Below are 22,618 nucleotides of genomic sequence, written 5' to 3' on the forward strand. Positions count from 1 at the left end.
GGACACTCGGAGGTGGGGCTGCTGGCTCTAGGAGAGGCCCTGCCCTTGGGCTCTCAGCCAGGGAGGGGCCTGCCTGACCCTGAAGTGGGATATCTTAGTGATGAGATTCGCTCTGGCTTCTCTAGCCCACCTCCCTTCTCCAGGTTGAGCTGTGAAGCCAGGGAAAGGCTGTAAGGCCAGGCGGCCTGACTTTAATAGGAAAGAGACCAGGAACCATCTTGCTTTTATTAAAAAGTTAGGCTGGGTTATCTCAGGGGCATCCCCCAGGGAGGGCGATGCTTCAAAGCTGACCAAGTCCTGAGCTGCTGGCCTGCCTGCTTTAACGAGCTGGGGGAGGCTCGTTTGAAGAGTGGCAGTAAAATCGCTCACCGGACTTGCAGCGTGAGAATGTTGTTCTTAAACCTGAGAATGTTGTCCATGAATCATTGGGAAGAACTCCCAGGTGTGGAGAATGGATTCTTGCTTCTCCAGCTCATTTGGGACCTGACACTCTCCCTAGCTTCCTAGCTTTCTCTCCTGAGCACAAGCCTCCCCTTCCCGGCCAGGTGTGGCCACCTAGATGAGTGATGCAGCAGCCCAGGGGCCCCTCCCTTACTCAGAATGGAGAACTGTAGCATCTTGTTACAAAGACTGCCCTCCCTCACTCCCAAAAGATAGACCAGTGCTCTGTGCCACGGTGCTGGGCCCTGCCAAGGTGATGATCGTGGTCTCCGGCACTTGCTGAATTTCTATGCCAGAGACTGTGTAAAACTCAGTACACATAGGCCTTCCTGTAAGCCTCCCACCAGCCCTCTACAAAGGCAGAACTATTAGCAGCCACTTTTGTTACCCCCATTTTACAGATGAGGAAACAGAAGCTCTTGTGGCATAGGACTGTTTGCCCATGGTCACACGGACAGTATGTGGCAGGGCTGGAATTCACACCTAGACCCAGGCTTTCAACTGCTCTCTCTCTCTGAGGACTGTGCAGAAATGGCCAAGACACAGTCCTGCATTCAAAACCCTCATGGTTTAGGTGTAGAGAGAACATTTCCTCGTGTGGAAAGATAACTAGGTACCAGAAACTCCAGGAGAGTTCTAGGGAGGGGCTGGAAAGGACTCAGGATGTGTACCATGTGCTGGACTCTGTGCTAAAGTGCCTTGTATCCATGACCGCTTTTAATTTTCACAGCAACCCCGTGAGGTTCATTTTACAAATACAGGACCAAGGCTCAGAGAAGTTTTGTCACTTGCCCAGCACCACATAGCTCATGGATGGTCGATCTGGGCTCAGACTCACACGTTTAACTCCAAAGCACATTCCACTTTACTTTAGTAGAGTTGTCAGGAAGGGAGGACCTTAGAGGGGAGGGGAGAGGGGAGAGGAGAGAAGAGAGAGAGGACAGGGTAAGGGGAGATGCGGGCTGCGGGGAGCAGAAGAGAAGGTGGACCTGGGAACAGCAGGAATTCCACCAGCCCCTCTTTCATCACTGCCCCAAATCCATGGCCTCCATGTTACAGCCAATGACGTGTAGTGACTGCTGAGGGCCAAGTTTCCTTGGTTCCCGGGAGGTGCCGTCCCCCTCCCAGCCCGCCTCCACCTCAGGCTCCCATGGTAATTCATTAGATGTGGTCATCCGCAAAGGGTGGGGACCTGTCTGGATGACAGATGAGCCGTGGGACATCCTCATTTGGAAGGAACTGGATTCATCCCATCACTTCTGTGCTCTCCATTTCTCCCTACCTCCTGCCCAATCTGAAACACACCTTTCACTGGCCCCCAGTCCCCTCCAGACAGCATCTCCTGGTTGCCTGATGCTGGCCGTGCAGAACCCTGGCGCTGGCTCAGCCATGGTGGCCTTGAGAAAAGCATGCCCATGTCTGTTTTCTCATCTGATCTTTCATTCATCCAACAAGCATCTATTCATTGCCTTCTGTGTGCCAGGCACCATGTCAGGTGCTGCACATTCCTGGATGAATCAGAACAATTACACTTCAGGAGAGGAGGGAGCTTACAGACTGGCTGGGATGGCCGGCTCTAACCAGAGTCTCACGAGTGGCCGTGCAGCAGTGGACTGAAGTCAGGAAAGGGACAGGATGCTACAAAGCATGCACAGGAGGCAGCTCTGCAAATTTGGAAGGAGGCAGAAGGGTGTTCCGAGCAGAGGGAAAAACATTTGGCAAAGGCTCAGTGGTGGGAGGGAGTAAGGTGTTCCTGGATCCTTGTGACAACCCCGTGAGGGCAGTTCCCTGTTTTCCTTGTAATACCCAATTTATGGGTAGTTAGGTGAGGCCCAGGAATGCCATTTTCTCCTGAACTTAGGCCTGGGGCATAAGTGTGCCTGGGGCACCCAAAGGGATTGGGGTCCCTAGGAATAAAATCCCAACATTGGGAGCCAGTTCTGCCAAAACCCTGGACTCCTCTCTGTTTCCCAAGGCTGGCCAGGTTCCCGGCAGGTCTGAAACAATCTGATCACAGGAGGGAGCTGGGGAGCCCACTGAGGGCCTGGGATGAGGTTTCTGGGCTCAGTCCAGAGAAAGGACATAACCAAGTGGAGCCTTCTTTAAGGAAACCTGAGAGCCAGCATCGTACAGTGGAAAGAGAAGTTTTGGAGTCAGACAGCCCTGGCTGTGCATCCGGGTTTACATCCGTGTGACCTTCAGTGAGTCATGTGACCTCTCCAAGCCCAGGTGCCCTTGCTTGCAAGATAGGAGTGAGGATGCCACTGACAGGCCTTCTGCCTGAGATGCTCAGCCTGGAGTCTGGCACGTGGTGAAACCTGAGCACATGCAGGCGTCTTTATAAGCTAGAGTTCATGAAATGCTGGGTGTGCCAAACAGGTCATTTGTAATTTGTTTAGTTTACAGGAGGGTTTCTTGTTTTATGAAAAAACTTACTGATGAGGTTTTGTATAGGGAGTTCCTCTTATAGTTTGAAAAATAAGAGAATCTGTGTATACAACTGTGATTTATCCAGGAGCCCACCTGTTCTCAGCTTCATACAGAACTGAGCTAAGTGTGTCAGTGCTGACCTGAAGGAGAGTCTCTAGGGCTGTTCCACAGGGCTCTGTTCTCTGTCTCTGGCCAAAGATGTCAATGACCTGGATGGGATTTTGGTCATCCTGCTCACATTTATAGGTGACCCCGGGATGGGGGGAAAGAGTGCTTCAGAAAACAAGCCAGCTTCCAAAAATGCCTTGAAGAAGATTGGAATTGAATAGGCATAAATGTAACGTGTTTTAATCCAAGCAACCATTGGCCCTGGTGCTGGCAGTGGGAGGTCTGGTTTTCACAGAAGCTAGAGTGTGATGTATCAGGGTTTGGGTTGCCTGAGTTCAGCAGAAATCAGCAGTATGAGTGACTCTCCAATCCTGGGTGCACATTCACAGAATTCACGGATCTTAGATCACACTCAGAAGATCAGGGTCTGGAAAATTTAAAGGGAAGAGGTGGTGAGAGTCTGCTTGCATTCTGCCCTCTCTGTCTGCACCTGGAGGGGTGGGTCTGGCTCCCAGGCACACCGTCTAAGAGCGGGGTCCAAGGAAGACAGCCTGATGCTGGAAGACACAAGACTGGTCATGGGGAGCAACAGGAGGAAGTGGGGAGGCTGGCCCAGAGCAGAGGAGATGCTAGGAGAAGGGGTGTATGAAATGCCCTCCTTCAGGAGAGGAGTTTGATCCGTCCTCTCTGGCCCCAGGCACAGAACTGGTGGGTATGGGCAGGAGTTAGCAAGAAGTAGATTCAAATCAATATAAGGACAGGTGTTTGGATGGTCAGATGCCCAGAGATTGCTCAGACTGCCTTACTGGTCACTGCCCCGTTGCCTCTGAACGTATGCAAGCACAGGGCAGGGCTCAGTGACCTATCAGGGTCCTTCCTGGCCCTGAAAGTCTGATTCTCTTGTTCTCTGATTGGCTGACACTGGCCCTTTCCAGGTGTGGTTGAAACTCAGGGACATCACTTGCTCCCTTGGTTCTCTGTTGAGATTCCCATTTGTATCCATGAAGGAGATGATGTCAGGGCCTCCGGGCCTGGGGCTGGGGACAGGATGGGTGGTCATCCACCACACTAGCAGTCTGTTTTCAGCCTCACTGAGTGTTCGCTTGATACCTAGAACGTCCTCTAGAACCTGAGCTCTTCTGAGCCCAAGGTCCCCGAGTCACGGCGACCAAACTGGACACCAACCCCAGCTTCCAACTCCAAGTCCCCTTCCCCTTGCACTTGGCCCAGCCCATGCTCTGGAAACCTCCCCAGTCATAGGAAAGCCCAGAGAACAGAGAATGTTAGAAGCTGAGGGAGATACCAGTGGTCATATCCCACCTCTGCCCTTTCCCTTGTCTTCCCATTTCAAAAATAAGGAAACTGAGGTCCACAGGGATGAAATGAGTTGGCCAAAGCCACTGTCAGAACCAAACTCCACCCTGCCCTCCCTGCCCATGGGACCTGCTGGATGTCTCCTCTGTCCTCTGCTGGGTTCCGCAGAAGGGGTGGATGTCTGGTCCTTGAATGTCAGTGGGAGAGTGCCATATTGGGTACAGTCCACAGGCTTCAGTCTTTCAAAATAGCCCCACAGACCCATGAGCTTCCTCTTAGGGGACAGGGAGTGGGCATCAGCTGGCAGGGGACAGCATAGGAGAGCACTCCCAGGTGGAGAGTGGCAGTGTGGGTGCTGAGATGTCTTTTCTCATCACTCCAGTGGGGAGTAAGGCCTTGGCTAGCTGACTGGCCTGGCTTGGCTGTCCCAGCCAAGGCCTACCCCCTGCCCGCTGGCCCCTCTTCCCTCGGCTCAGCTGCTTCTGCAGGCTCCTCCCTGCCTCCCATCCCCAAGCTCCCTCCACTTTCCTGGCCTGAGGCTGCACCATAAGGTGGGAAAGAACATAGGGATTGGAATCCAAGCCTAGTGTATCCTGGCTATGTGACCTGGTCAAGTCACTTACTCTCTCTCTGAACCTTAGCATCTTTTTCTATCTGTTGGGGACCCAACTCGTACCCATGCTCAGGTTTGGTGTATGTGTCCCCTGAGCTTATGTATGTATGGCTGCCTCCAGCATGGAGCCTACTTGGCCCTTGTTCGGGTGGCTTCTGTCCTTTCCTCAGGTGCCATGAAAGTTGCAGTTCTCTGTGATGTGGCCGACCAGGACCAGGTGTCCAGTCCTGGTAGGGAATGGTTAAAGCCAGACCAATAGAAGCATGGTAGGGAATAACACTTTCTTAGACAAAGTCAGTACTGCCTTAAAGACTGTTTATACAAAAGGACTGATTCTCTCATAACTTTCTCTTCTTCCTTGGCATGACCTCCCTTTGGGCAAAACTAGAAGACCTTGCTCTAGGGATGATAATTGCAAAATACTTAATTTTGAGGCTGTCCCAGAACAACTTGATGGATATTGCCTAAAACAGCCTTGAACACGTAACTTGACACACTTTTGTGAGTTTATCCCCTGGATAAATTTCTAGCAGGGGAGTTGGTGTGTCAAAGAGTTTGCTTTTCTCATTTTGATGTATACTGGCAAATGGCCCTCCTAAAAGAACTCACTCCCCTCCTACAGCGTACGAGACGCGTCTGTTTCCTCGTACCTTCATTAGCACTGGGACCCACCAAACTTGAATGTTTTGCCAGTCAGCTAAAGAAACAGAATATCTTGTAGTTCTGATTTCTTTTTCAATTACTCGTGAGGTTGAGTGTCTTTCCATGGAGGGATTAATCTTTTGTACTTCTTTTTCGGTAGATGCCTATTTACATTCTTGGCACATGAAAATTTTTTCTGTTGGGTGGTTCAACTCACTAGTTTGGATTTAGAGGATTGTTCCCTGGGTAGGTGGGTGGGCTTGGTGGTGTTTAGATCAGTTTCCTCTGGGGCTGTGAGTTGGAAGTGAGCCTCTTTGCTGCCCCCACCCCAGGGGCTGCCCGGGGCTTGCTGTGAGCTTCCTGGAGTTCTCGTCCTTAACAGGCAGGAAAGTGCTGCTCCTCTCCCCGCTCAATGCCAGGCCGTGCATCAGGGCAGAGCTTGTGATTGGACAGCTGGGTGGGGGGCTTGGTGGCGGATGCACTGCTTTTGGGATTAAGGGAGTGGGGGGGCATGGCAGGATGCCAGGGAGAACCTAAGTATGTCTGTGGGGAACTTGGGCTGCTAGGGGTTATATCTACATAGGAAGCACCCCGTTAGAGGAGAGTATATTTCAAATAGCAAATTTACCAAAGTTGCTTTTGTGCGCAGTATGTAAAACACCCAGAAAAGTTGTCTATCTCCCAGGATAAGTAAGTACCAAAATAAATAAGAAAAATGAAGTCAATAGGAAAATAACAATAACACATTTACCTCTTGTGTTTGGAGCCAGCTGATGGCGATCGGGCAGGTGGGGCCAAGCCTTAGGCACTGCCGCTGGAGGAGGCTGGGAAATAAAAGGAAGGAACTACCAGACATTGTGTGTTTGCTGCAGGCCAGGCGTTTGCTAAGCATTTTGGATACGTTTTCCCATTTAATCATCACTCAAACCGTCCAAGGCATGTCTTATTACCCTCAGTTTACAGGTGAGGAAATGGAAGTTCAGAGAAATGAGATAATTTATGCACCAATTTTTCTTACACCACATAAGAGGCAAAGCTAGGATTTAGTACCGGAAGCTGTTGGACGCCACCCATTGGACCTGCCTGTCTTTTCTCCCCAGACCTGACGCCTTGGTTTAAGCTGGAGGGAGAGTCCATGTAGAGAGTGGAAGATGATGGACGAGGGGCCTGCAGTGTTCTGGCCAAGCGTCCCAGCCCCCAGCCCCACTCTGCAGCCCAGCTGGCATCTCAGAAGACAGGGCTGGGAGGGGCTTCGGTGTGTGGCCTGGGAGGGCTGGAATCTATAGCTCACGCCTTTCCCTGCATGGGCCTGGGTGTGAGCGAGGGTGTGGGTAGGGGGTCTGCTCCCTGGGGGTGGGCTCTGGCCAAGTGAAACAGGCTGAGGTCAGAGGGAGGGGGCCACCCTCCCAGTGGGAATGCCTGGATGACGTGACTTTGGGGGGCGCTGGGGGAGGAGGCCGGCTGTGTGTTTCTCCTCTCACCTCCAAGCCTTGGCCAGATGGGGAATCGGTGCGGGAAGCCCAGCCAGATGCAGCCTCTGGCAGGCTTCCCTGGCCGCTGTGCGAGGCTCTTCTCCAGCCGGCTTGGCAGGTCCCTCTGCCTCTTCCCCGAGGGGACCCTGGAGCAAATGACGTCCTGGAGTCGGCTGTGGCAGAGAAAAGGGGTCTCCTCTGGCCACACAGCAGGCCAGAGAAGTGGGTCAGGGGCTCAGAAGAGGTGACCTGCTACCCTCTTTCTTCATCACAAATGGCTCTGTCCTCTGAGCCAAGTTTAGGGGAGAGAGGGGAGGTTTATAAAGTTGGCTCTTGGATCTGGAGCCTGTGAACTAAGAGAGCAGAAAACAAAGCCTCTGACTTCCAGGCTTGATCCCTCTCCTTTTGCAGAGCTGTGTCCGCTTTCCCTGCATCGACCTTCTCTAGGTGTCAATCTTTGTGCTGTCTACCAGCGAGCAGCAAGGCACCCCATGCCCTGCCAGGAACTGGGGTGTCCTTATTCCCAACTCTGAGCTCTGTCCTAGCCATTCTGTTGCATCCTGACTGTGGTCCGCCTGGGGTCCCAGTGCTCTTGGGGCAGGATTTCTCGGTCTCCAAGTGCTCCTTCCAAGACCCCATTTCCCTGCTCTGATTCTCATCATCTGCGCCTGGTCCTCCTGGGCTCCTCCATCCTTGTCTCTTCCTCCCTCAGTCCTGAGCTCTCCCCACACCTGTTTTCCCTCCCTCTCCAATCCCAAACCATTCCACGTTTCCCACCCGAAAAACACTTCAGCTTGACCTCTGTTTCTCTGCTTTCTTCCCTTCCTACTCTCCCTGCCCCCATCTTTCCCTCCAGCCTCAGAGCCAGGGACCCTTCGCTCACCTTCTGCCACTTACTGCCTTAGGTTCTTAGGAGCTGCAGTCACTCCAGCTGCTCTTGGTTCTCTACCCAGCTCAGGCTATTAGGCACCACCCCTCCCAGCCTTGGTCTATGCCTTTTCTTCTGCTTAAGACGCCCTCCCACCACCACCACCCTCACCCACACTCACCTCTTTGCCCAGCTAACTTTCATCTTTCACCCTTCCCTCACCTCCAGCATCACCTCCTCCAGGAAGCCATCTTGGCTTCGTGCCTCTCCTCTGTGTTCCCCCAGGATCATGCACATGTCTCAGTCTAGCCTCCAAAGCAAATTATCCATTAATGCCACTCTTTCTCACCAGTCCAGGAGCTCCCCTGGGGCCAGGACTATATTTTATTTGACTCTGGGTTGCCCGTGTCTAGTGTGGAGCTCAGCACTCAATACTTCTTTACAGAACTGAACTGAATTTTATCAGACAGAAATGACATGTCTTTATTGAGGACCTACCACCTGCCCAATATCCTTATATATTGTAAGGAAAATAAGAGTCGGGATAAAACATTTGCTTTCAAGGAGTTTGTGACCCAGTTGAGGACAGACCTGGGAACAGGTCTGGGGAATGGCTACATGTGAAATTGGCAGTCTGGGTCTCCGGTGCTGAAGTGAGTGCTTTAGCTATGGGTGCCCTTCTCGGTTTTGGAAAAGGGGCAGAAGACTATGGGCAGAGAGGTTATGAGGCCTGGAGGAGGGCAAGGGCTGCATAGGATCAGATGAAAGGAGATTGGGCCAAACTCCAGGGTCAGGACCATGAGCAGATGGAGAAACATGTTTCTAGGGCAGGTGAGCAGATTCACCTAGTTCTGCAATTACTCTGTGGGCGTTTCCAAGGTCAGAGCAGGGTTAGTGGATTTTAAGTGCAGTTTCCCTGTCCTGGAAGCCAAACAGGAGCTGATGGCGTTCCCAGTTTTGCTGCTTGATTGGGAAAGTTTTACTGCGCGCCAGGCTTTGCCGCGGCCAGCGAACTCTCCAGGCAAAGAGAGCGGGGTGTTTCCGGCTTTATTTCTTTCTAGTCATCTTTGGAAGAGGACCCGGTCTCTTCTTGCTGAGCCTGGGTAGTCAGGTGCATTTTAAACCAGGCTTTCTCCTTAATTAGCCAGGTACACCTTCTATGTGCAGTGCTGGTGGTCTGCCCCCTGGGAGTCACAGAGGCCTGGGATTGTTTCCTCCAGGACTAATGGATGTGACAAGACCCCTACCTACACAACCTTGCTGTGCCCTGGATGAAGGGGCAGAGGGAGCAACAGGGCTGAGGCAGTCCAGGGAGGCTTCCAGGAGGTGGTACGTCTTGACTGGACCTTGGAGAAATTAGACAGGCTGAAAGGATGGAGAGATGGAGCCCTTTCTGGCAAGAACTCCTTAACTGAGAGTGACATCTTTTCCCTTCTAATATTTTAAAAACAGCTTTATTGAGATATAATTCACATATCATACAATTCACTCATTTAAAGCATACAATTCAATGGGTTTTAGTATTTTCACAAATAATGGGGAACCTTCACCACAGTCAATTTTAGAACATTTTCATCATCCCCAAAAGTAATCCCATTAGCAGTCACTCCCCATTTCTTCCAGTGTCACCCTCAGCCCTAGGCAACCACTAATCTATTTCTGTCACTATAGATTGGCCTTTTCTGGCATTTTCACATAAATGGAATCATATAAAATGTGGCCTTTTGTGTCTGGCTTCTTTCATTTAAGCATCTTTTCAAGGTTCATTCCTTTTTATTACTGGATAATATTCCATTGTATGGCTATATACATCATTTTATTTATCCACTCATTAGTTGGTGGACATTTGGGTTGTTTTCACTTTTTGATTATTATGTAGTAAATATAATAGTTTGTAATACAGTGCTGCTATGAACCTTCACATACAAGTTTTTGTGTGGACATGAGTTTTCATTCCTCTTGGGTAGATACCTTGGAATACATTTGCTGGGTCATATGGTCAGTCTATGTTTAACTATTTGAAGAACTGTCAGACTGCTTTCCAAAGCAGTTGCACACTATTTTGCATTGCCACCAGCAACGTATGGAGGTTTCAATCACTCTACATCCTTGTCAACACATTCTTATCTGTCTAATTATAGCCATCCTAGTGAATGTGAAATGGTACTTTATTATAGTTTTGATTTGCATTTCCTTGATGGCTAATGATGTTGAGCAGCTCTTCTTGTGTTTATTGGCCATTTGTGCATCTTCTTTGGAGAGAAGTCTATTCAGATCCTTTGCCCATTTTTAAGTTGGGTTATTTATTTATTTTTATATTGAGTTGAAAGAGTTCTTTTTATAACCTAGACACAAGTCCCTTATCAGATACATGATTTGCAAATATCTTCTCCCATTCTATAGATTGTCTTTTTACTTTTTTGCTGATATCCTTTGAAGCACAGAAGCTTTTAGTATTTATGAAGTCCAATTTATCTATTTCTTTTTTTGATTGTGTATTTTTGGTGTCATATCTTAGAAGGCATTGACTAGTCCAAGGTCATGAAGATTCGTGCCTATGTTTTCTTCTAAGACTTTTATAATTTTATGGCTCATGTTGAGGTATATGACCCATTTTGTTAATTTTCATATATGATGTGCGGTAGGGTTTCCTTCCAATTTTGGATTGAGTCAAACTGAAGTCCCACCCACCTCCCCAGCTGGCTCATTTGCATTTTCTCAGTTCAAACATTTCCTCCTGAGAGAGGCCTTCCCTGATCATCTGGCTGAAGAAGCCACCTCCCTTGCAGTCAGTTTCGGTCACTGCACTGTCAGAAATGATCTTACATGTGTCTGATGCTCCATGGGGACAGCCTGGCTGGCTCACTGCTGGTGTGTCCAGCACTAGTACAGACATTGACACTCAGCTAGTGCTTGGGATGTGTTTGTTGAGAGCAGAAAACTTTTTGTTAAAGAAGCTATATTCCCAATGGATTTTGCTGAAACTTTCTAAGTGTCTGGCCTTTTGGGTTGGGAGTTGGAGGGCTGAGTGGGAGGGGGTTTCCCAGCCTCATCACAGATAGGTGGTCACTCACCTCCTGCCCTGACGGTCCCATTACTTCACATGACAGCCCCTTCCATCCTTGGACAACTCCCATTGGAAGGTTCTTCCTGTTTTCCTATCATTTGAGCTCATTATCCACCGCCTTCCTTTGGGAACAACTGCAGTGGAACCTCCCGTACTGATAGTCCTTTAAATATTTGAAACCAGCTGTTGTGTGTCTCTTAAATACCTTCCCTGGACTCAGCACCTCTAATTCTTTCAGCTGTTCCTCCTGGAGCCAAAAAGGGCTGGACTCTGACCCCTGAGTCGCTGATACAGGCCCAGTGGAGGCAGGGGCAGTCACAGGTGGCCAAAGAAAGTGAAGGCACAGCCACAGCTCAGAACGAATGTACCCCTGTCTCCTTGTTTTCTTCTCCCCACTTGAACTGGTGAATTCCAGACCTGGAGGCAGAACTTTGAGCAAAAGCACTGATTACAAACTCCCTAACTAGAACCTCTTGAAGGCAGAGCTGACTCTTCATAGTACAAATTACACTACAGTATTGCTTTCTACTTAAAGAGTTTTTTTTTTCCCAGCTAGTCCAGTGATCTTTTCCGTATTGGCCCACCTTAAGTGGTTCTCAACCTGTAACAACCTGTAGACTCACTTGGGGAGTTCTGAAAACTCCCAGTTTCCACCTCACCTTCCGAGATTCTGATTTAAATGGTATGAGGTGGGGCTGGGAGGCAGTGTTGTTAAAGCACTGTTGGTGATGGTACGTGTGTAGACAGGGTTGCAGACCTTGGCTTCAAGAGCTCAAGGTTGAACTTGGACTCCCCTGCAGCTCCCCAAGAATGAGCACATATTGGATGTTAGCAGAATATCTAGGAGCTGGCAGTAGCCAGAAGACAGGCTAAGAGAACACAATTGTTTTATAAGTTAGAAATCTTGTTTTAAATTATGAAAGCCAAGCATAGTCAAAAGAAATTAAATAGTATAGACATGTATAAAGTGAAACTATTCTGTTTCTCCTTAACCCAAATAACCGTGATTATCAGTTTGTGGCATTTTTCCAGATTTTTAAAGTGTACATATATATGTGCACATGCACAAACCCCCATACACACCTCCCCCAAAATAAATCTAATTGTACTATACATATTGTTTTGTAATCTGTTTTTTCTTTTCTCAATGTACTGTGAATATTTTTGCTTAATGACACAGAAAGATTCACCTTATCTTTAACAGGTGTATGAATCACAATTTGCCCATTTTTTAAATTGGTAGCCAGTTAATATTCCTTATTTTTTGCTGTTCCAACAGTGCTGCAATGAACATCTTTATATACATAAACACTCACACATACACACACACTCGTGTAGATAAATTCTTAGAGGTGAAATTGCTGAGTCAAAGAGAATGCACGTTTGGGGTAGAGACTGACAAAATGCTCTTGAAAAAAACTGTTCCGGTCTACTCTATGCAACAAAATTCCTAATGACAGCAATTTGACTTGTGTCAAAAGTCGAGCTTTGCTGAGCACAGCAGAGAGGAAGGTGTGAGTGTGTCAGATGGCGGGGAGGAAACGGTGGGGTCACTTCCCCTGCAGGCTGTGTGTGGAGGAGGCCGCTGGCCTCTGGCCTTGCCTGGCTGCAGTGTTTCCCAGGAAGAGGAAACCAAACTGTGTGTGTTAACCTTTGCCTTGCTCTCCAGGGTGTGACGGGGGAGTGGGGCACGTTCACAGGATGTATGTGTCCAGGTCAGCAGGCCTGGGTCAGTCTTTGACTGGGGAGTGTGTGGGGCTAGAATCCTCCTTTCCAGTATTTTCCTAGATCCACTGGACTGTGTCTAAGCCCCTTGGAAGCCCAGGAGCGTGATCTTTTTCATGGTTTGGGAGACGATATGTTTGTTTAAGGTTTCCAAGACTCTAGGTTCTTAATGTCAATATGCATCTAGAATTTTTCTTGATTTCCACAGTAGGGTGAGCCTCCTCCCTCTAGCCTGGGCACCCTGCCGCACTCTCAGGGCTCCTGGGCATTACCCAAGACACCCACTACCTCTCCATTGGAGCACCTGCTGGTTCAAGGTGGTCAGACGTGTTTGCTCTGATAAGCTGGCTTGCGACCAGAGGGAGGTGGCAGAGCTGGAGGGAGGAAGGTACAAAGGTTCAACCATGTGCTTTCAGGGACTCTGAAGAGCGTGCAGTGGGGACCACACCCAGAGCCCTAGAAACCACAGTGCCTTCCTTTCTTGACCCAGGGCTAATTGGTGCCCCCCAGAAACTTCTAGGGAAAAGGCTAAAACTCCAAGAGTGCAGGAGAGCATGCTAGGCACTTTGAAGGGAAAGGTGGGGAAGAGAGGTCACATTACTGAGCAGCTATGGTATCCCCGTCACCGTGGTTTGCTTTACTTGTGCTCTCATTCATCTTCACAGTGAGGCAGGTGTTATCACCCCCATTTTGTGGATGGAGAGTGGAGGCTCAGAGAAAGGAACAACTTTTCGTGTAGCCGATTGGATTGATTCTAAACCATGCACAATAGTGCTGGTCCCCATAGAGGGCTCCATACCCTACTGCTGCATGGGTGGCCTCAGTACTGACTGATCGGTCACCTGCACGTGGGGCAGCTGATCAACAGAGCAAATCCTTGTGGCAGGGGCTCTGCCTGACTCCAGGCAATCTGGCGTAGTTATCGAAGAGGACGAAGTGGTCATGACGCCACGTTTGAACTGACCTCCGTCCGCCCCTAGGACTTCAGGTAGATCAGTTATTTCTCTCTTTCTCTTCTTCCATCAACTGGAGGTGATAACAGCGCCTGCGTCACAGAATCATTGTAAAGATTACATGAGATCATATGAATAAAATGCTTAGCAAGGCCCAGAAGACAGCAAGTGCTCAGTAAATGGGCCTGGCTCTTCTTGTTACTCCTAATGAGACCACTGGTTTGTGCATTTAAGAAAAAGGATTGTGAAAACTGGCTCTTCCTGTCATTTCTGCCCTAGTTCTGGTGATTGTAAGGCAAGAGCTTTGACAGCTGAACCTTTTTTTAAGGTCCGCATAGGGTGTGTAAGTCCTGGGAGCTCCTACTTTGCACACTCATTTCCCCTCCAGGAAACATGAAAAAAAAAAAGGAAAAAAAAAGCCTGCGACCCCGAGAGACCTGCCACGGCTCGTCCATCCTTTCAGCGAGGTGCTCCTGAGGATGGGCATTGTCCTCCCCGGCCTGGGCAGCAGAGTTATTTTTCTTCTTCTCCTTTCCCAGGCCGGGCTTGTTATTAGTAGTGGGGTGTGTGTGTCTGTGTGCGTGTGTGTGTGTGTGGTGTTCCCCTGCCCCTGTCTGTCTGCATCCCTGTTTCTCACTTCCTGCTCCCCTCCTACTCCTATTCCTGGTGTCATGATCCAAGTCTCCTGGCAAATGGAAAGAAGTCAGTTCCCCACCTCTCCCCACCTTTTCCAGAGAGTCTAAACAGCTAAGGTTCACTGGGCACTTACCATGTGCCAGGCCCTGTGCTAAGCACCCCAACGTGCATCGTCACATTCATTGGGAAGCTCCTGTGATGAGCCACCCTTTGCAGCGAAAGAGACCCTGACTCAGAGAGGCTAAAACACATGCCCAGGCCCACACAGCAGAATGGTGTTGGAGCTAAAGTTTAAATGTTTTCATCAAATGTTTTCAAAGCCATTTCTCTTTTCCATGATACCAGTGCTACCTTGGTCCTTTCTGAGCCTGACTTTTTGGTACCCAATCACTCCATCTGGCACTGTTTCCCTACCTGATTTGTATGTGTGAGTCCGGTTGCCCCAGCTGAGTTGGGAGAGCCTGGAGGTCGGGGACTGTGCCCCATCTCTAGCGTGGCACGAAACCACTTACTCGACATCTGCTGGTTCCTTTGTTCCTTTACTTACTTAGGGAACGTTAAGTAAGCACCTCTTAGGTGTCAAGTGTCTTGCTGAGCATTAGAATGCCAAGATCTGCCTTCAGGGAGCTTCTGTTCTAATTGGGAGATACAGGGTTAGATCCTGAATCCTCACAATAGTCCCAGAGTGAGGTGACCACGATTACCCCCATCTTGCAGGAGAATATATGGAGGTACCAGTGATGTGGAAGCTTCCTCCAGATCCTCTTGCCTATACACCACCCTCCAAGTTAAATAAACAATCGAGGCCTGCGATTCGTGGGAAGGATGGCAGGCACTGAGGGTGCCGGCTACCTTGGAAACACTCAAAGGTATTTGATATGGTTTAGGAGCCTGCTGATCATCCCCTCCTCCAAATCTCTTGAAAAACCCTTTTACCCAAATGCTAATCAAAACTACAACGAGCTATCACTTCACACCTGTCAGAATGACTGTTATCAAAAAGACAACAAATAATGAACGTTGGCGAGGATGTGGAGAAACAGGAATCCTCATGCACTGTTGGTGGGAATGTACATTGGTGCAGCCACTCTGGAAAGTGTGGAGGTTCTTCAAGAAATTAAAACTAGAACTACCGAACAATCCAGCAACTCCTCTTTTGGGTATTTATCTGAAAAAAAAAAATGAAAACACTAATTATAAAAGATACATGCATCCTTATGTTCATTACAACATTATTTACAATAGCCAAGATGAGGAAGCAACCTAAATGCCCATCAACAGATGAACAGATAAAGAGATGTGGTACATATTCATATATAATGGAATGTTACTCAGCCATAAAAAGAATGCAATCTTACCATTTGCGACAATATGAATGGACCTAGATGATATTACTTTAAGTGAGAATAAATCAGACAGAGAAAGCTAAATACTGTGTCATTTCACTTATATGTGGAATTTTAAAAACAAAAAGAAAGAACAAACAACAGAAACAGAGTCATAGATACAGAGAACAAACAGGTGGTTGCCAGAGGGGAGGGGGTGGGGGAAAGAGAAAAATAGGCGGAGGAGATTAAGAGGTACAGACTTTGAGCTATAAAATAAGTGAGTCACAGGGATGAAATTACAGCATGGTGAATATAGTCAATAATTATGTAATATCTTTGTGTGGTGACAGAAGGTAACTAGACTTACTGTGGTGATCATTTTGAAATGTATAGAAATACCGAATCACCGTGTTGTGTACCAAGAACTAACATAGTGTTGTAGGTCAATTATATTTCAAAAACAAACAAGCTCATGGAAAAGAGATCAGATTTATGGTTACCAGAGTGGGGTAGGGGAGGAGGAATTGGATGAAGGCAGTCAAAAGGTACAAATGCCCACTCATAAGATAAAGAAGCGCCAGGGGTGTAATGTATAACATGGTGGGTATAATTAACACTGCTGTATGTTATACGTGAAAGTTGTTAAGAGAGTAAATCCTAAGAGTTCTCATCACAACGAAAAAGATTTTTTTTTCTGTTTCTTTAATGTTCTATCTATATGAAATGATGGGTATTCACTAAGCTGATTGTGGTAATCATTTCATGATGTAAGTCAGATCACTATGCTGTACGCCTTGGGCTTATACAGTGCTGTATGTCAATTATATCTCAAATAAAACTCGAAAAGGAAAAAAAGACCTTTTCCCAGATGAGGGCCATTTGGCACAGGTCTGCAGCCAGGTGGCCACAGGCCATTGAACTTGATTTTGCTGGGACGGTTTTGGGTTGGCAAAGACCTTTTCACTGAGCCCAATATATTTGTATTCTGCCCCTTGGCCATGGAGGCTTTGCTTCTGGAGGTGGTAGGTGGGAGGGGGAGTGGGCAGTCCCCAAGTGTTGCTGCTAGTGACCTCTTTGGTGTTTCAGACCCCGTGGGTTTTCACTCATCAGCCAGCTGGTCATATTTCAGTGTGCCCAGTGGACTGGCAGGCCTGGGGAGCCTCGGGGGAAGTGGGGAGAAGAGAGATGCTGCCTATGGGGAGAGCCGGGAGGGCGTAGTCACCCATGTTAAATGGATGGGGATATAGCATGTGTCTCGTGCTGGGTTGTTCTGAGCCAACAGTTAGCAAACAAACGCAGACAGAATAACTGGCTAATTGTGCAAAGCAGACTATGAGCATCCCAAGAGATGAGCACAGACTTGCTAGGCTAGTGGGTCCAGGTCAGAGGATAGAATCTGGGGGGCTTTCAATCTGGGTGCAGCCAAGTATTGTCAAGGGGGCTCTTTGACACCAGGGCCTTTGCTGCTTACTGGTGGGGTACTGGGCCCCAGTAGTGGGGAGAAGGGGCATCAGCCCAGCATTTGGTGGAGCCACTTGCCCTGGGAGCAGCAGCCCGGGTGTTCTGTGCTCTGCTGGGTGGCCTGGGTCCTGAGGATCGGCCTGGCCTAATTTGGGACTACCCTGCCTGTGATAGGACTTAGTACATGGGGCCCTTTGAGTAGAAGATTAGAGCCAGTTGGTACCTTAGATGGGCTGGCATCATCTTCTTGGAGAAGAACTTGACATGATGAACTTTCCCAGCAAGAAGCCAGAGCAGCGATCATGTCCCTAAATGTGAATTCCCCTTTACTGGCTGTTGGAATGTATTCCTTCAGACTTCTGGAGCCATAGCCTTTAGCAGTCAGTCCCAAGTGTTAAGCATCCTTCCATCTAGAAGATCTGGGGAAGCTGAAGACCTGGGTCATGAGGAGATGCTGTAACGTCAGGGACCCTGAAAGTAATGACAACCCAGCCAAGGGACAAGGTGCTGTGTCATGGCCAGAACTATTCTGTATGCATTAGGATGAGGTGCTCCTTTCTCTGTGTGCCTGCAGACCTGAGCCAGGGTGCACAGTTCGGGGTTCAGAGTATAGGTTAAATTTCAGCCCCTGCTTGTCCCAGGCAGTCTTTGTGCAGAGAACAACTTATGTAACTGTATGCGACGGCCTTAGTCCTAGCCAACTAATCCCACCCTTTGTTAGTGTGAGCAGGTGAAGGAAGGTTGTCTCTGAGTTTCCATCTGGCCTGGGGCCAGAGGCAGCTGGCAGGGGTCCAGGGAAAATAAGGCCTCCCCAGTAAACTGAGCCACAGCACCATGAAAATGGAGGATTTCCCCCGCAGTTCCCAAGTCCTTGCCTCTAACTGTACTCTTCACCAGCAAAGGGAGCAGCAGGTACTTACTGGCACTTTCTAACTGAACGTGGGCAGGTCCCAGGCCTTCTAGGAATCATTGGGCCATAACTTTGGGTCATTAACTGGTCACAGCCCAGGTCTGATCCCGAACCTCCCTCCACGGGAATTGCGCTGGACTTCATTCTCAGTGCTCTGGAGTTGAGCTGTGGGTCTGATTTGCATCAAGGCTATTTCTTTGTTGAAAGGAGCAGGACTCGGAAGTCTCAGAAGCCTCAGACATTTCTGGGCTTAATGAGCTGAGCAGACGGAAGGCGGCCTAAGATGGCCTCAGAGTAGGTGGGCTGTTGGGACTGGGGCGTGGAGTTTCCGTAGTTGTGTCTGTGCCAGAGATCCCCCTCTGGAGAGCATGAGCGTGGCAGGTGAACGTGAGACTCTGGGGCTTCCTCTCTGGGGGAGGCTGGATGCAGTTCCTAGATGCTTGCCATCTGCCTGCAATGGCCAGAGCCGGGGAAATTGAATCCATGGATTTTTTAAATCTAGAAGGAAGGGAAACTCCACCCGGGAAATATAACTCCAAGTAAAGTGTGTGGAAGCAGGATGTTTAATTGCAAACCTTTCTTGAGACCCAGCTGCTGGGTAATGTTATCTTGGCTGCTCCCGGGTCCGGAGGAGAGTTTATCTGGGCCCCTAATGCAGGCCCAGTAAACAGAGCTGGCTTTCTCCGATGACCCTTGCCCTGTCCCCCTTCCCCTCCACCTGCTCTTTCTCTGCAGTTTATCGCTAGGGTTTCCAGCCTGGCCAGCTCAGGGAGGCTTGAGAAACTCTGATATGGGGGTGGGGGGTGTGAGCTGGGCTGGAGTTTTGTGCACCATTGCTCATCTGGAGTGATAACTAGGATGGTCAAGGTTTGGAAGAAGACAGACAAGCCTCCAGCCCAGATGTAGGAAAGGGGCCTGAAGGCTGTCTGCAGATCCTCTGGGCTTATCTCCAGGGAGGTCTCTGACCATTTCTTCAGCTCAGGATTTACACTGTTTATCCAGGAGGGTAGGCTGGGGATGGGGGTGGGGGGCTCTGGCAAATCCCAGAGGTTTGGGAGAATCTGGGAATGGTGGCTCATTTCCCCACCCACACCCCCCCCCCCCACCTAAGTCACCAGAGGGCCTGTCTTTCATGTGTGTTCAGGTAAAGGGTTAGACAGAGACGATGCCCTATGACTTTTCACCTATTTTGAAGAGTAAAGGAGAAAGGACTTTCTAAGGCAGGTATGCCTTGGTCATGTGCTAGTTGGTCCTAGACTAGGAAATAGAAGGTGTGTGTTCCTGTCCCAGCCCTGTCACGAACGAGGTGAGCACGACTGCTCAGCAGCCCTGAAGGCTGCGCGCATCAAGTAGAGGGAGAGTCTGTGAGTCTGGGCGGCTGCGCTGAGGCCTCACCGCTGATGACAAGGAAGGTCCTGAGAGTGAAACCCGGGAGTGGTTGACTCCAAGTCTGTGCCTGTTTCCCTGGCAAATCGCCATCCCAGGTCCTAGGTTCCTCCTCTGCACAAGGAGAGGCCTCCCAGCTGCCACAGGCAGTGAGCCTGTGATTAATTCTCTCTGGGAGGTGAAGGGAAGCCCCTAATTACTAGCGTGGAGGGAGCACGGGTCATGTTAAACCCCAGTTAAGCCCTTCCTCTGGGCCCCGCTTGGTTGGCCAGGGAGAAAGACGGCTGTCTAATGGCCTGCGAGCGGGTGCAGACACTCTCCCAGGAGGGCCCAGCTGCTTGGGGCCTCCTTATGGCGCATCTGCCCCAGCAGAGGTCAGGAAGGCTCACCTGGTCATGCGCAGCGTCTGCGGGAAGGGGGGGATGCAGGAGGGAGCGCAGAGGTAGCAGGCAGGATTTGGGAGCCAAGAAGCTGGGAGTCAGCATGCGGGACGGGTGGATTATAAGCCCTGTGACAACTGCCACAGTTGGTGAAGCCAGTTTAGTATGAGAGTTTCCTCTGTGTCCACCGGCTTTGTAGTGTTCTTAACCACTAATTTCTGTCTGGGCCCCCAAGTTTTGTCTCTTTTTGGTCTTGGGCCCTCAGAATTAACATGCCTGCCTCATGTTCCTCTAGGTTTACCCCCTAAATGAGGGTTGTATAGACTTTTCAGATCACCCAAAGCTTTATTTAAAAATTCAGTCTGATCAAGTTGTTTGATTTAAATATCCTCACTCCTGAATTTACATATAGGGAGACAGTCCAGTGTGGTTAAGAGCATGGGGAATTAGACTCAGCTGGACCTGGGTTCAGTCCTTTGCCCTGTATTTTCCCAGCTGTGTGATCTTGGGCAAGTTATTTGGCTTCTCTGAACCTCGGCTTCCTCTTGTGCAAAATGGGCATATAGTGGTAGCTACCTCATTGGCCCGAAGATTAAATGAGCTAATGCACATGGTTGCTTTACACTGTGCTGGCATGAAGTAACCATTACCTAAATGGCTTCTACAATTTATTGTATGAGATGTACGTTTATATATGATATAAAGCAAAGCATATCCCTATGTATTTATTATCATCATAGTTTGAGCTTGTGAGGATAGGGATGACCTTTCTACTTTATGTTCTTTCTTACTGGGATCACATAAAACATGTCATAAATACGCCATTTCAGGGTGGCAACACTCAGGTGTATTTGCTTTGCTTTATGGCCCTCTCCTTGGATGTATTTGAGAACAAACACTCCTCACTGCACGAGGCTAACTCTGTGACATAGAGATCGGATAGGGAAGGGACTAGATTCAGAGCCTGCTTGCTTGGCTGTTGACTGAGCAGCCAAATATAAAGCCTCACACTCCTGTGTGCAAAATCCTTACTGTGGACTAAATGTTCATGCCCCCTCCCCCTGTTACCCACCCCAAATCCACATGCTGAAGCCCTGATCCCCAGTGCGATGGTGTATGACGTGGGACCTTTGGGAAGTAATTATGTTTAGATGAGGTCAGGAGGGCAGGGTCCCAGTGAGGGGATTATAAGAAGAAGAGACTAGAACTCACTCTGTCTTCACCATGTGAAGATATGGCAAGAAGGCAGCCATCTGCAAGCCAGGAAATGGGTTCTACCAGGAACCTTGAACCTTGATCTTGGACTTCCAGCTTCCATGACTGTGGGACATAAATGTTGCTGTCTAAGCCACCCAGTTGGTGGTATTATGTTTTAGCAGCCAGAGCAGACCAAGACAGCCCTGCTCCAGGCATCTGGCAAAGTTAGCCACTCTGATGCCAAGGTGTCTAAATGCTGCTCCTCTTAGCTAATGTTCCTTCCTTCTCACAGTGGCTATGACCCTGGCTTCTCTGGCCAGTTTGTTCTTCTCTCTGGTGGATTCAGTCCCTCAGACCTGCTGAATCAGAGTCCCTGGGCAGAGGCCTGGGAATCTGGATTTTACAGAGCTCCTCAGGTGATTCTTACGGAAGGGGCATCCCGGCAAGGGAACTAGTGCTGTGACCTACAGCTGCTCAGTGTCCTCTGAGGGAGGAAGCAGGTGGGCGTCTTGCCCATGTCTTAATGCTGGGTCACCCTCCCTTAACTCTGTACCTGGAGAAATCACAGCAAGCACCAGGGGGGATGTTCAGTGGAACAGCCCCGAGACTGTGTGAGGGGACCCTCCCTGTAATGAAGACCTCTCCCAGGAAGGCGTGTCTTTGGTGTGGGTTTAGGTAAGAGGGACAGAAATGGTGTGGAATTAGGTCAGATTGTGTGGGCCAGTGACTTTCTCTCATTCTCCAGTCAGCAGTCCCGCCCACCTCCTGGACCAGGTGAGCCTTCCAGAGTGGCCTGAGGCAGTAGTCTCAGACAGCCAGATTGAGCACTAGGAACTGGGGTGACATTGGGAATGGGGTCCTAAAATTCCTTCATTTCAGAAAAGTTTGCAAATCTTCCATAAACTAACTTCCATCCTGCAAACCGACCTCTCATCCAGAAGGTCAGTTTGGTTGTTCAATGCAGCAGAATGTTTTCTGAGCATGCGATCTGTGCCAGGTGCAGAGCTAAGACATAGGGATACTGGGATGAATCACACATCCCTGAAATACTTAGTCTCCTGAAGCGGGTTCAGAGTGAGTTCTGAGGGTCAACAGTGGCAGAATAACCTGGAGTGGTTTGTTTAAAACATAGATGCCCAATTTCAACAAATGCACCACTCTGCTGAGGGGTGTTGATAACGGAAGAGGCTGTGCATGTGTGGGGGCAGGGGATAAACGGGAACTCCCTGTACTTCTCAGTTTTTCTGTGAACCTAAAACTGCTCTATAAAAATAATTTGAAATAAAATAAAATAAAATGTAGATCCCTAAGCACTGCCCCCCACCCCCAGCCCAGGTCTACTTATGCAGAATTTCAGGGGTGAGGTCTTGACATCTGGAATTTTGGAAGGCCCTTTGTGGAATCTCCTTCACCATAAAGTTTGATAACTAGTGGAAATTAGCTGTTTAAATTTTTAAACAACACCAAATTTATTTTCATTGTGTAAAATACATATAAACAAAAAGGAATTAAAAACCACTTGTAACCCTGCCCTCTTAAGATAATCATCCTTAGCATTTTATTGAATATCCTTATAGATGTGTGTGTGTGTGTTTAGACACATATCTGTAGTATCCATGTGTACCTGGCATGTGCTAAGCCCTGGGGACAGAGATGAGAAAAAGAATGGTCCTGGCCATGGACCACC

The 22,618-nt window shown here is 49.0% G+C and overlaps 1 protein-coding gene across 2 annotated transcripts in view; it reads left to right on the forward strand.

The window, feature by feature from the left end:
* The window catches only part of SH3PXD2A (SH3 and PX domains 2A), a 230,861-nt gene that overhangs the window by 26,493 nt on the left and 181,750 nt on the right, over positions 1–22,618 (forward strand). The gene's annotated exons all lie outside the window — the stretch shown is intronic.

The sequence above is a fragment of the Camelus bactrianus genome, chromosome 11 (assembly GCF_048773025.1).
Source record: "Camelus bactrianus isolate YW-2024 breed Bactrian camel chromosome 11, ASM4877302v1, whole genome shotgun sequence".
NCBI classification, from domain to species: Eukaryota; Metazoa; Chordata; class Mammalia; order Artiodactyla; family Camelidae; genus Camelus; species Camelus bactrianus.